Here is a 14,418-nt window from a genome sequence, read left to right as displayed (position 1 = left end):
TGTTTTAGGACTTGTTGGTACATTCGTACGGGGTTCCGAGTGGCTCGGGTGTGTTTCGGGGTGAGTTTTGAGCGAGTCTGGACATTTCGATACTCTGATGTTGTTCTGGAACTTTGGAAATGCGGGGGCACATTTTGGAGTGCTGAAGCAAAGCCTCAGGTGCGGACCGCAGAAAGAAAATTCTGCAGATTCGATGGTCCGACTTCGGAAGCTTATATCTTTTAATCTACAAGGAATTTGTAAATGATTCAAAAATGAATTTTGTAGCCCTTTGAGTCTAGTTTTCAGAAAGGTATACCATTAATTATTTGGACATTTGTACAGAATATTATGATCAATTTACTAAAGCCTGGTAGTACAATCACTACTGAAGTGCGGCCACACAATTTGAATCGCGGCCGCGGAACTTGAAAATGTGCGGACCGCAATAAAAATGTGCAGTCAGCACAATGTGAGATCAGAATGTTGTACCTTATAAATGAGGGTTGGAGTATTATTTCATATTTGGACTTTGGGAGCTCGGTTTGTGGCGATTTTTTGTGAAATTTTCAAGAAATTCATCGGGGTAAGTAATTCTAACTCGGATTTGGTAAATATACATAAAATAAATCATTATTTTCATCATTTAATCAGTATTTTGAGATGCAAAATTTGGAAAAAATTGTAAAAATTTCAAAAAACGAATTTTTGAGATTTGAATATCGATTTGGAGTCGGATTTGAGTGAAAGTAGTATGGTTGGACTCGTAATTGAATGGGTTGTCAGATTTTGTGAGTTTCATCGGATTCCAATATATAGGCCCCACTGTCAACTTTTCGAGCGAGTTGGGAATTTTTAAAAATTGTTAAATTGTAAGCATTGGAGTATATTTTGATTAATTTGTACGTTGTTTGACTAGTTTCGAATCGTTTGGCTTGGAATTGATGAGATATGAAGGCCTTCAGAGATTGATACATGTGGAATAGAATTTCTGGAGTATTGTTTAGCTTGCTCGGCATTGGATTCGGTTGTTCGAGGTAAGTAACATCTCTAATCTTGGAGCTGAGGGTATGAACCGTACTTATACGTGTTATGTGATTGTTTGGAGGTGACACACATGCTAGGTGATAGGCGTGTGGGCGTGCACCGTAGAAATTGAGACTCGGTTGATTCCGTAGAGCTGTATAGTCAATTAACATATATTTTTCCATGTATTTTTATGTGTTAGAGAAACTGGGTTGTGACTCATGTTAGAAATCATGCTCAGACAAATGTTGGTGTTATTGGGACCCACTGAGGTCATTTCTGCTGTCGAATTATATGTTTAAATTGTAATTTCGTAATCAGTCATGTTCATTCATTGCATAACATATCTCAGTCTCTGTTGCTATTTATTGATACATCATATCATCATTTTGGGCTAGTTTCATAACATTGTGAGCCCGAGAGACTCGAGAGATTGATGACTGAGTGAGGCCGAGGGCCCGATTGTGAGTGATATTTATGGGATCGGGCTGCACACCGCAACATATTTTATTTATTTATGCCTGGATCTGGCTATCATAGCACTTGGACTGAAGGAGCCCCTCTGGAGTCTACACCCCCCACAGTGAGCGCAATTGATTTTATATTGAGGGATGGATCTTCCCTGGGAATGGATCTTGCCCGAATCATTTATATTTTTGGGATGGATTTTCCCTGGACATGGATCTTGTCTGAATCATTTATATTTGGGGATGGATCTTCCCATGGGCATGGATCTTGCCCGAATCATTCATATTGAGGGATGGATCTTCCCTGGACATGGATCTTGTCCGAATCATTTATATTTGGGGATGGATCTTCCCCTGGGCTGGATTGGCCTTGTACAGTACTGAGTGACTGAATGTCAGATATTATGTATATATTTTGGGATGGATCTTCCCTGGGTTGGATTGGCAATATACAGTACTGAGTGACTGGAGTGGAAATGCGAGATAGTGAGATTGAGTACTCTGAGAGTGTGAGTACATGAGTTACATGAGTTCATCACTGTGCTGCATTGCATTAGACATGCATATTTGATATGTAGGCATAGAAAAGTATTTTTCCTCATGCCATCTGATAATGAGACTTCTTACCTGCCGTTAAAGGTTTTGAGAAAAATTGTAGATTTCAGACTTACTCTTATTTTCGGTTTTGAGTTTTACTGTTATACTTGAAAAGAAAATGTTTATTTTCTAGAAGTGTATATGAGCTGAGAATGCTATTATTGAGTTATTACTAGTGCTGCTTTAAATTGTATTGTTATGAGATGTTATTGGTTATTGGTGTGTACTCTGACCTTGGTACAAGCTCGTCACTACTTTCAACCTAAGGTTAGGTTTGTTACTTATTGAGTACATGGGGTCGGCTGTACTCATACTACACTTCTGCACCTTGCGTGCAGATATTGGATGCGGATGTTGCTGTGATCGACGGGAGCTGGATTTGAAGACGTACCTGCATTTCGGTCGTAGCTGCCTCTTATTCATGGTATCCTTAGATTTATAAAAAATCTGTTTATGTACATTTTGAACAGCTGATGTATTTATTTCATACCAATTTTGTGAATTCTAATCTTAGAAGCTCATGGTTTATACTACAAGTCCTTGGAAAAGTTTTGTATAAAAGCGGTGTATTATCATTTCTTATCTTAATAAATCTCATTAAGTTGGATAGTTGTTAATTGGCTTACCTGACGGGTTGAGTTAGGTGCCATCACGACTAGGTGGATTTTGGGTCGTGACAAGTTGGTATCAGAGCTCTAGGTTCATAGGTTCTAAAAGTCATGGGCAAGTGTCTAGTAGAGTCTTGCAGATCGGTATGATGACGTCCATACCTATCTTCGAGAGGCTACAGGGAATTTAGGATAAATTTCCCATCTTTCATTCTTTATCGTGCGACATTAGTTTAGCTTGAAGTGTAACTCTTTGAATTCCTTCCACGTATTCGTATGCGCATGTGAGCACTCGGTATCAGCCGTGTATCGCTGGCTTTTTATTCCAGGGATGAAGTGCGAGATGTGATTTCTGTGTTTTGGTGATGGACCAGTCGGGAGGACTTGAGGTCAGGTTTAGACCGCAACTTAGACTCGGTAGTTTAAGTTATGAGAACTTGTACATTCAGACTCATATGTCTAGTAGTGTTCCTATGAATGGAATTCGTGGCTCGATGAGCAGTGGAATGGCTATATGATAAGTATGATGTGACTGCGGGATGTGTTCAGGTGGCTTGAATGTGACGAAAAATGGACTATTGGGTGCTTGGTGTCTGTCTTGATTTGACGTATAGCCGCGAGTTATGAGTGCGTTGAAGAATATTTCATGCTGTTTAATTATGGGACGAATTAGGTTTTCCTGTCTTGTTAATGAGTTCAGACTCAGAAGGATTAAGTGATTGCGTAGTAGTTGTGGCTGCGAAAAGGGTATAGCAAGATGCCACTTTGAGGCTAAGCATGTGGTTTATCTCCTGCGGAGTAATCTACGTAGGCGTGTTCCTTATAATGTTGTGTGGGGAGTTTCTTTTCTACTAACGGGGTGTATGTGTTAAGATTGAATTTGGATTGGTTGAGAAAGTTGACTTGACGGTCAAGAGAATAAATGCGAGCTTAGCGGATGATTGAGGTATTTTATGGTTTGTGTTATATGAGCTTATGACGGGTTTATTTGAACTTCGGTGCGTGATTATGGCAGTAATAGAGTATGGGTATTATGAGTTATCGAGTGTTTTGTTCCATGGCTTTGAGACAAGTGGGGGAGTCTGCTATTGACGATTTGATTGCGTGGTTATGTATTGCACTAGTTTCGGTTTGAGGCATACTTGTGAATCAGTTATGACTTGCAGAGATTGAGATCGAGGATGACTCAAGTAAGGAAATTCCTGGATACGGGTTATATTGCACTTTATGAGTATATAAAATTCATGGGATGATCGAGTTGTTATTGTGAAGGATGTAGTACGCACGAAGTATGAATTTGATTTGTGGTGTTAAGGCAGGGTTACCTCTTTGAATGTTGTTAAGCTAAGGGAGCACGTGTCTTTCGGCCCGTTTGGGCGGTGCAATTTAGATTTGAGTAGAGTGGATGACTCTCTAGAAGGTTCTAATGTGATAGCATCAAGGACAAGGATAGAGTTTTGGAAGCTCCAAGGCCATTTACAAGATCTCAAGCTAAAGAGTTGCACTCTAAGGTTGCTGGACTTCAATGGCAAATAAAGAAGCTTTTAATTATAGAGGAAGAGCTCAAGCCCAAAGTAGATGAATTATCCAAGTTTTATAATTATTTGGTGATCCAAATTGAAGTCCAAGATGAGGAAGATTGAGCCACCAAATCAGCCCTTGAAGTCCACCAAAGGGGCTGGGCTCAAAATGAGCTTAAAAGAGGTCCAAAAGGGGGTGTTTCAAAGGGAGCCCAATTGGAGTCCATCAGTGGCCCAAACTAGTAGTTTTAGGGTCCAAATCTTTTCCAAAGGGATTTGGCCGCCCCTACCTAATTGTAATGACTTTTCTTACTCCTTAGCAATCACCCTACCTAATTGTAATGACCTTTTATGCCTTAGCAACCACCCTACCTAATTTTAAGGACTTTTTGTGCCTTAGTACTCCTATAAATAAGGAGTTCTTCTCATTCATTGAGACACTTCATTATTGATTAAGTATATCATACTTTGAGAGTTCTTTTGAACCTTTGTTACTTGTGCTTTGAGATTTATCTTTCAACCTTTACTAGTTCATAGTTCAAGGTAGTAAGATTACTTCTCTATTGTGATATCTTTGATTCCTTTGTGGTATTCTTAGAAGGCGATTAATACTAGTTATTAATTGTTGTCTCAAGTTACTCGTAAAGCGGTCAAGATCCGAATCTATTGTTTTGATTTGCTTTTAAGTAAAGGCATTTGATTTCTTCAATAAATCAAGACGTTGTTGCTTTGATCTTATCAAGGCTATAGAACTTGCATTCTTGGAAGTTCTTGGAATTCTTTCCTTGAATTTTCCTATATCCTTTATTTGCTGCCCTTTAGTTCTAGTTGCTCAATTCCTTATTGTTATTGCTTCCGCATTTACTTTTCAAATTCTTACTCTAGTTTGGATTCCCGACCTTGTCGTTATCATAAGACTCTGTGGATTACATAATTAGGCTAGGTGATAGGATAAACAAGAAATATAAAAGTCGAAGAAGTTCATTATAACACAATGAGAATTGGTACAAATCTTAAGGACTACAAGGATACGACTATAATGATCTACATTAAATGACTAAGTGTGAATAGTAAGTATATAAAAAGGGGGGGGAGGGGGGGTCCTAAGCTTTTTAGCCTAAAGGATCACCCCGTGCAACATAAATAATACTTCGCAACTCCTTTTAAATATATATTATCCAGCGGGCACAGACTATCATCTTCTGCTACCCGATTACTATGTTGAAGTTGTTTACCTAAAGCATTCTAATTCAATTCTAAGTCGCGGCCTATACGTGCACTACCCGTCCCGTGCCTATAGTCCGGAAGATTTTGGACCTCTATTTGGGTGGTTCTAGACTTACTTAGGTTGCTCAAAATGATAAAAAAAATCGCACATACAAAACAAATAGGACTGCACATATTAGAAAAAGCGGCTCATATTAGCTTCCACACATAAACAAAGAAGCACGCAGACCGATTTCTAGATTTAAGCAGTGGAACATTTCAAACTTAAGACTTAGAGTCCTTTGGTCCTATAGGCATGATCTCTATGTGATTCCAGTATCAAACAAGTAATGCTGCATTTTTTAAGCTAATGTACGGATAAATTAAATTGTTATAAATCCTAAAGGCATGGTCTCTAAATGATTTTGATTTTCAAAAATACATAGGCAACGTGGTAATTTTTGGATTAACGCATAGGCAAATTGAATGTTGCAAGTCCTATAGACATGATATCTAATCATTTTTGCGTAAAAAGTTAGTGAAACAATCATAGTTCTGAATTACCAATACTGGTTTTATAAGCATGCATCTCAACAGGCGACAGTGTAATAGAAAACAACGGGAATAGTCGATTAGAGTATTAGAACCTTATAGCCATAATATCTAGATGAGCAGTATACCAAAATAATTGAAGTAATTGATAGACGGATTATTTGAAGCCCTATAGGCATGGTATCTAGGTAAGTGAAAAAATATTGCATTATTGTGCCCTATAGACATGTTATCTAAGAGTGTTTAAAAGCAGACATGGGAACTTCTGTAGCAGATATCGGAACTAACATGTTTGACAAGTTAAGTAAAATGTGTGCATGACTCCTATGGGCATGATGTCTATCAGTGTATAGAAATAAAACATGCTAAGCAACAAGTAGAGCACATAGACCCTATAGACATGTTCTCTACCCTTTCATACAAGTATTAGAATACCCTAACTCCCTTTTTACTAATTTCCCCATCATTCAATTTACAAGCTATTACAGATCACTATTAAATCATTACAGGCCCAAATACAATAGAGGATAACCCAACAGTACATCTGGGTCTTAGAATAGGCTCAAGACTTCATGCAGATAGCAGGTCCTAACGCCAAGCGCAGCCAGTATACTTCGAAAATCTCAAGAACAAAGGCAGGCCCAACATACCAGGCCCAAACGATGCTAATGACTAAGCTAAGGGATGCTAAGTTCGGACACACAAGTAACAGGACTAGTCTTAAACTGTAATTAGCAAACTATTCTAAGCAAGATCATGCTCAAATTGGGAAAACATATAAGACACATATGAGACAAGCTCATGTTTATCACACCAGAAACAAAGTTTAAGAGTAGTAAGATTATTTCAAACTAAATTTCAGAAATCAGCCTGGTCCAGAACTATCCTAAGGGGCCTTAAACAGGAGTTCACACATGGGAACCTAACAGTGTCATGGGAAAGACTATATATACTTAACATAGAAACTTCAATGTAAGAGCCTAATGAGGACAACTAATTTGCAAGGCTTAACATGTGAACTGTTCAGGTAAGTACCAACCATCACACAAGGTTTTACATTCAACAGATAAGCATTCATAAGGCAAGCAAGCATCACACGAAGAAAGATGGAATATACTAGGCATATGTTAGATCTTACCCTAGGAGTCTTGAAATGATCAGTGAGGACACGAAAGCAAAGCAACAAGTTTGTCTATGAATTGTAACAGTATTGGCATATAGAATTCATATAATCATAGGGTGATTTTATAGAAGTGGCAGTTTGTACGTGAAAGTCTTAGCAAAGACACACTCCAATGGGTTCTAGGCATGCATTGGTTCCTTAAGAGGATCTAAGTCATGACAAACAACAGACCAGTTTATACTTAAATATGAAGGTGAGCAATTAATCAAGTTGGACACTTATAACGAGCATGCACTAAGGCTGGCATGTTAAGCTAAGCACTTAGACATCATTGTCACAAAACTTGCAGAGAAATAGCAAATTACACATATGAGGATTCAACATGAAGAGAGTAATTTGAGCAAGAACATAGTCTCAAAAGGGTTTTAGCAAAGCAAGACAATCATCATGAATCAACTTAGCTATCCTCATGTGAGTTAACATCAAAACTTGCACATGATTGAAGCTAGTGAAACTACAGAGTGGTGCTAGAACAAGTAGAATTGTATACAAAGTGGCATAATATCATAATTATCTCAGAGAAATCCAAACAACACTAGTAGGTATAACACAAACAAAAGGAGTAAAGTTACTAGAGTACAGGGTACTAACCAGTTGCAAACAAACGAATAAAGAAAATCTCAAAAACAACAGCAATTGTAGGTGAGTGACGAATGACCCCAAACCCCAGTACTTCAGAGTTCACAAGGGACTTGAAATGGACTCCGAGCAGTGCTTGCACTGGAGAAGGTCGACAGAATATGGTGGCCTTGGCTTCCAGCCGGCCAAGAGCTTAATTTTAGGATAGTATCGAATAAGTAAGAGTGAGGGGATAGTTCTTAAGGCGATTCCAGAAATATTCAAGTGTCTCAGAAGAAGTGAACGAGTGAGAGAAGAGTATAGTGAGAGTAATAACAGTCAAAATTAGGTCCCTCGAGGGGAAATTGGGGAGGGGTTTATATAATGTTCAAATTGAGCGGACGAACATGGAAAATCATCAGTCAAACATAAGAAAGGAAAGAATATATCACATGCAATCAAAATCAGTAAGGAAAAAGGAAAATCTCAAACCCTAGTTGGGTCCAACGGTCTTGAATCGAACCAATAATGTAAGAGTCATTCATTGTAGAGTGTATATAGACGGAAAACTGCCTAAAATCCAAAGATTCGAGTCGTTCCAGTCCGAACTTGGAAGTGGTACTTGCCATAGTTAGGCAAGTACCTATGTGATACCATAGACAGACGACCAATAATGGGAGAGGGCTAATAAAGTAAGTAAATCACAGGTGGATTCCATTTCTAGGTTTGAATTGGAGAGAATCAGGCAACAAATACTAGGGTTTGGAGAAGAGAGGGGAAGGTTCGAGAGAGTATAGAGGCGGCTGGCTCACAGGAGTGGTCTCTAGGGTTAGGGTTATATGAATATAAGGAAAGTGGAGGAATTATTATGGGTCATTGATCATTTGAGATCAACGACCAGGATCAAAATGGGAGTGGGGCGGGTCGTTTAAGCGGGTACCGACCGAGTTGAGGTTAAGGGGTCGTTTGGCTTGGGCTGGGGAGATTAGGCCAGGGATTTGAGTAGTTTTGGGCCACTAATGTGGTCCAAATATGTATAACTTAGGCTATCTTTTAAATACAAAATTATTTAAATAAAAATAATTAATAATAAATAATAAAATATTTTTTATGCACTAAAATGATTGAAAATAATAACTTATAATTATAAAATATAAAAGGCTATTTTGGCACAAATAATGTAAATAAAATGTAATTATGCATGAATATAGGCTATTATTACAAAAATTACGTAAATAACTAAAAATATATATGTAATTATATAAAATGAAGTAAAATATTATTAAACACACACATGGATATAAAATGATAAAATTTGGATGATTAAGTCATCATACATAATTTAAAGGGATAATAAATAAATATTCAAGTAATTTAAATGCAAGAAAATTAATTTTGAAGCTTTAAAAATTATAGAAAATACTTGCATAAATCTTGTAAGTTAAATAATGATGCAAAATGATATTTTGAAAGTATATATATACTATTTGAAAAGATATGAGGGCAAAATTGGGTATCAACAACTGCCCCTCTTTACCTGGGAATGATGAAAGAGTTGTCGGGTAAAGAAAATGATGATCAATTTTGGCCGAATTGAGTGGGGAATGATGGAGTTTGAAAAAATGGGGGCCGAACCCTGGTTCCTGAGTTGCCTACATATCCCTGGTGCTACGGGAATCAGGCCGTGTGTAGTTCTGGATCCAACGGCGAACAAAACCGATGGAGTTGCTATAAGAATGGTCGTATGTTTCGAAGAGGTTCTTTGGGTAGGATAGTGTTTTACGTAACGGACAATTTTAGGTGGATCCATGAATGCAAATTTTGGACGTTACGGGTGTATAAGGTAGATGTTCGAACGGTCATAGAAAAGGTAGTTAATTATTGATAGTCGGTTACGTTTGAGGTAGTCAAAGGATTTAAAGGTTGTGAATGGAAACCGAAGCGAAGATTGCTCTTGTTTATAGAATGGTTACCTCCCGAGTTACCCGCACAACTCAAAATACGGCGCATACGAATATATATGGGTTATTATGAAAATTTAAATATGATGCAAATTCCTTTTGGACCATAAAGGTTGTCTTCGAACGATGAGGATGATGTCCTTAGACCATGATGTCCTGGGCCATGAAGCGTGTGATAAGGGATTCGCATGCCATGAAATGGTGTCCTCGGTCCATGAGGATGGTGCCTCTGGACTATGACGCCTTTGAATAATGATGTGTAGTACCGAGAGATCCTCCGGCCATGGCATGATGTTTTCGGACTATGAGGATGATGCCCTTAGACCATGACACCTTCAGACAATATGGAGATATTTTAGCCTATGAAATGCAAAGATATGATGCTTAGTTGTATGCGAGGATGAGACAAGACAAGGCTTACTCTTATATGAGATGAGGGCAGTGCTTAACCCTATGCGAAGGAAGTGGATAGTGCTTAACCTTATGTAGTGTAGTAGAGATAGTGTTTAGTCTCATGTAAGGAAATGAGACAATGCTTAGTCTCTGACAAGGAAAGACAATGCTTAGCCTCATGCAAGGAATATAGACAGTGCTTAATCTCATGCAAAGGAAGGGAGATAATGCTTAGTTTCATGCAAAGAAAAGGCAGTGCTTAGCCTTATGAAATTACGGAGGCAATGCTTAGCCTCATGCGAGAAGTGGAGACAGTGCTTAGTCCCATGCAAGGAAAGACAGTGCTTAGCCTTATGCAATGAAAGGTAGTGCTTAGCCTTATGCAATTACGGAGGCAGTGCTTAGCCTCATGCAAGAAATGGAGACAGTGCTTAGTCTCATGCAAAGAAAGGCAGTGCTTAGACTTATGCAATGAAAGACAGTGCTTAGCCTTATGCAATTACAGAGGCAATGCTTAGCCTCATGCGAGAAGTGGAGACAATGCTTAGTCCCATGCAAGTAAAGGCAGTGCTTAGCCTTATGTAATAAAAGGCAGTGCTTAGCCTTATGCAATTACGGAGGCAATGTTTAGACTCATGCAAGAAATGGAGACAATGCTTAGTCTCATGCAAAGAAAGGCAGTGCTTAGCCTTATGTTAGAAAAGCAATGATCAACTACGAGGGAGTAAAGTATTTCTTAGCTTGATGTGTTTGTGTTTAGCAACTTGTCGACATAAAGGTAGTGATTTCAATATGCGTATGTATTTGCGAATATTATTGTTGTGTCTATCGTACCTGCATTCAAAGGAAAATTACTCCGAATCGACAAACAATGCGGTCTCGAACAAAATTCGCTACAACCTTCTTAGTTACCGCTTTATAAGATGGAGCTTCAACCCATTTTGTGAAGTAGTCTATGGCCACCAGAATGAACCTATGCCCATTTGAAGCAGCGGGCTCGATTGGGACGATGACATCCATGCCCCAAGCGAAGAAAGGCCAGGGTGAACTTGTTGCATTGAGTTCATTGGGTGGTACTTATATCATGTCAGCATGTATCTAGCATTAGTGACACTTCTGAATATACTTGATGCAGTCTGTTTCCATAGTCATCCAGAAATACCCTGCTCTTAGTATCTTCTTGGCTAAAATCAAACCATTCATGTGCGGTCCGCAAGTTCTGGCATGTATTTCCTCGAGCAATCTGGATGCCTCATTGGCATCGACACACCGTAGTAACCCCAGGGCGGGAGTCCTTCTATATTGAATTCCCCCGCTTTGAAAGAAATGATTGGCTAATCTTCGAAGCATGCTCTTCTGAGTATGGGTAGCAGTCTCTGGGTATTCTCCCTTTTCCAGGTGTTTCTTGATGCCGTGGAACCATGGATTTACGTCAATCTCTTCTTCAACATGAGCACAATAAACGGGCTATTTCTGAATCACTATTGGGATATGATCGGTGAAATTCTTGTCCGGGTGCTGTATCATGGAAGACAAAGTAGCTAACGCATCTGCAAACTCATTCTGAATCCTTGGAACATGTTTGAATTCTATCTTGATGAACCTCTTGATCAGCTCTTGTACACAGTGCAAATATGGCAATATTTTGGTGTTCTTCGTAGCCCATTCCCCTAGAACCTGGTGCACCAAAAGATCTGAATCTCCGATTACCAGCAGCTCCCAAACATTCATGTCAATGGCCAACCTAAGCCCCCAAATGCAAGCCTCATATTCTGCCATATTATTGGTGCATGGAAACTTGAGTTTTGTGGATATCGGATAGTGTTGGCCAGTTTCTGATACTAAGACAACCCCGATACCCACTCCTTTGAAGTTTGCTGCTCCATCGAAGAACATTCTCCAACCATCATATGCCTTGGTGATATCTTCTCCTACAAATGACACCTCCTCATCGGGAAACTACGTTTTCAATGGTTCGTATTCTCCGTCTACGAGATTTTCTGCCAGATGATCTGCCAATGCTTGCCCTTTGACTACATTCTGAGTTACATAGACAATGTCAAATTCACTCAACAATATTTTCCATTTTGCTAACTTGCCCGTAGGCATGGGTATCTGGAAGATGTACTTTAGCGGATCCATCCTTGATATGAGATATGTAGTGTATGCACAGAAATAATGCCTCAACTTCTGAGCTATCCACGTCAAAGCACAGCAAGTGCGTTCCAGCAAAGAATACCGGGCTTCGTAAGGCATGAATTTATTGCTCAGATAATATATCGCCTGCTCCTTTCTTCCAGTTTCATCATGTTGTCCCAAAACACAACCAAAATTTCCCTCAAATACGGACAAATAAAGCAGCAGAGGCCTTCCTGGTTCTGGTGGGACTAGAACAGGTAGTTTAGATAAATACTCCTTGATTTTGTCGAAAGCTTTCTGGCATTATTCAATCCAACTTGTTGCAGCATCTTTCCTCAGCATCCTAAAGATTAGCTCACATATCACAGTTGACTGTGCTATGAAGCGACTGATGTAATTGAGACGCCGTAAAAAGCTCATCACATCTTTCTTATTCTTCAGAGGTGGTAGGTCTTGGATAGATTTGACCTTTGATGGGTCCAACTCAATCCCTCGACGACTGACGATGAATCCTAACAATTTTCCCACAGGGACTCTGAAGGCACATTTTGCAGGATTCAACTTCAAATTGTATTTTCGAAGCCGGTCGAAAAACTTTTTCATGTCTGCTATATGATCCGAATTCCTTTTAGATTTGATGATAACATCATCAATGTATACCTCTATTTCTTTGTGTATCATATCATGGAAGATGGTTGTCATGGCTCTCATATAGGTGGCCCCAGCGTTCTTCAGACCAAACGACATTATTTTGTAATAGTATATGCCCTATGGTGTAATGAAGGCTGTCTTTTCGGCATCCTCTTCGTCTATCCAGATCTGATGGTATCCTGCGAAGCAATCCACAAAGGATTGGAGCTCATGTTTGGCACAGTTGTCAATCAATATGTATATGTTGGGCAGTGGAAAATCATCTTTGGGACTTGCTCTGTTCAGATTCGATAGTCAACACATACTCTAACTTTTCCATCTCTCTTTGGAACTGGCACAATGTTGTCTAACCAAGTTGGATATTCGACCACTCGGAGAACCTTGGCTTTGATTTGCTTGGTGGCTTCTTCTTTTATCTTCAAACTCATAGCTGGCTTGAATTTTCTGAGCTTCTGCTTTACTGGTGGACACATGGGATTAGTGGGTAGCTTGTGAGCCACTATAGATCTGCTCAAACCAGTCATATCGTCGTAGGACCATGCAAAGATATCTTTATATTCTTTTAGGAATCTGATGTACTCTTCCCTCTCTGATGGTGATAGATGAATGCTTATACGTGTTTCCTTGACTGTTTCGGAATCCCCTAAGTTAACGGTCTCAGTTTCCTCCAAATTATCCTTTGGTTTGTTTTCAAAGCTTTCCACTTCTCTGATGATTTCCTCAGGTATTATATCATCTTCCAGATCCTCTGAATCACTATCCGTATGTCGCGTTTTCTCATTACATGTCACAGTCGTAGGTTCATCGGGATAAGTAATAATAATGCCGAAAAAAGAAAATATAAGGAATAATAATAAATACAAAAAGAAGTAATGCATTAATAAAATATTAAAACTTCAACAAGTACGGCTCGATGACTCGAGAAATTATTTCAAAAAATAATACTGAAAAATGTCTCAAATGCTCAAAATTTAAAGTAATTCATGCTAATTTGCCAAGCTACCTAGGAACTCGACAGGCCCGGGATGGTGCAGCAGTCCAGCTCTTGAGAACAACTCCTTTCTCCATGGTCTTAATAGTAAGGTCTTCCTCCTCCCCCTCCTCCTCAACTATTACACTACAGTCCATATTCTCTTAGTCTAGAAACAACTTCCTCATGCTCGCTAAAACTTTATCTTCCTCGGATCCCCACATCATGTTAGCTTGATGGAATGTTTGGTGCATAGGTGGTACTTGTTATTCCAGTGGATAATAAAGACCATGCCATGGTGGTGACCAATCCTTGTACTCCCGCCATGTGTATTCATATCCGAGTCCAAAAGTCATGCCATGAAGTTGTGGTTGTACGGGTTTGGTGATCCCTTGGAGATTTTTGCTGAGACCCTTGGCGGGTTCATACCCTGTCCATAGCAGTATGCTTTCTATCTTGTTGCTCAATCATCGGTCCTTTTCAATTGCGTTGACTCGCTCAATGCGATGGTATGTTTCTCCACCCAACTTCTTTCTGTTTTTGATGACTGGAACAGTCTGATTGGTGTAGATGGGGTTACTTCCATCTCTATGAATGATTACCTCCTG

This window comes from Nicotiana tomentosiformis, chromosome 8 (assembly GCF_000390325.3).
Source record: "Nicotiana tomentosiformis chromosome 8, ASM39032v3, whole genome shotgun sequence".
Lineage (NCBI taxonomy): Eukaryota > Viridiplantae > Streptophyta > Magnoliopsida > Solanales > Solanaceae > Nicotiana > Nicotiana tomentosiformis.
The sequence above is the reverse complement of the archived record's forward strand: the minus strand, read 5'-3'. Positions refer to the sequence as shown.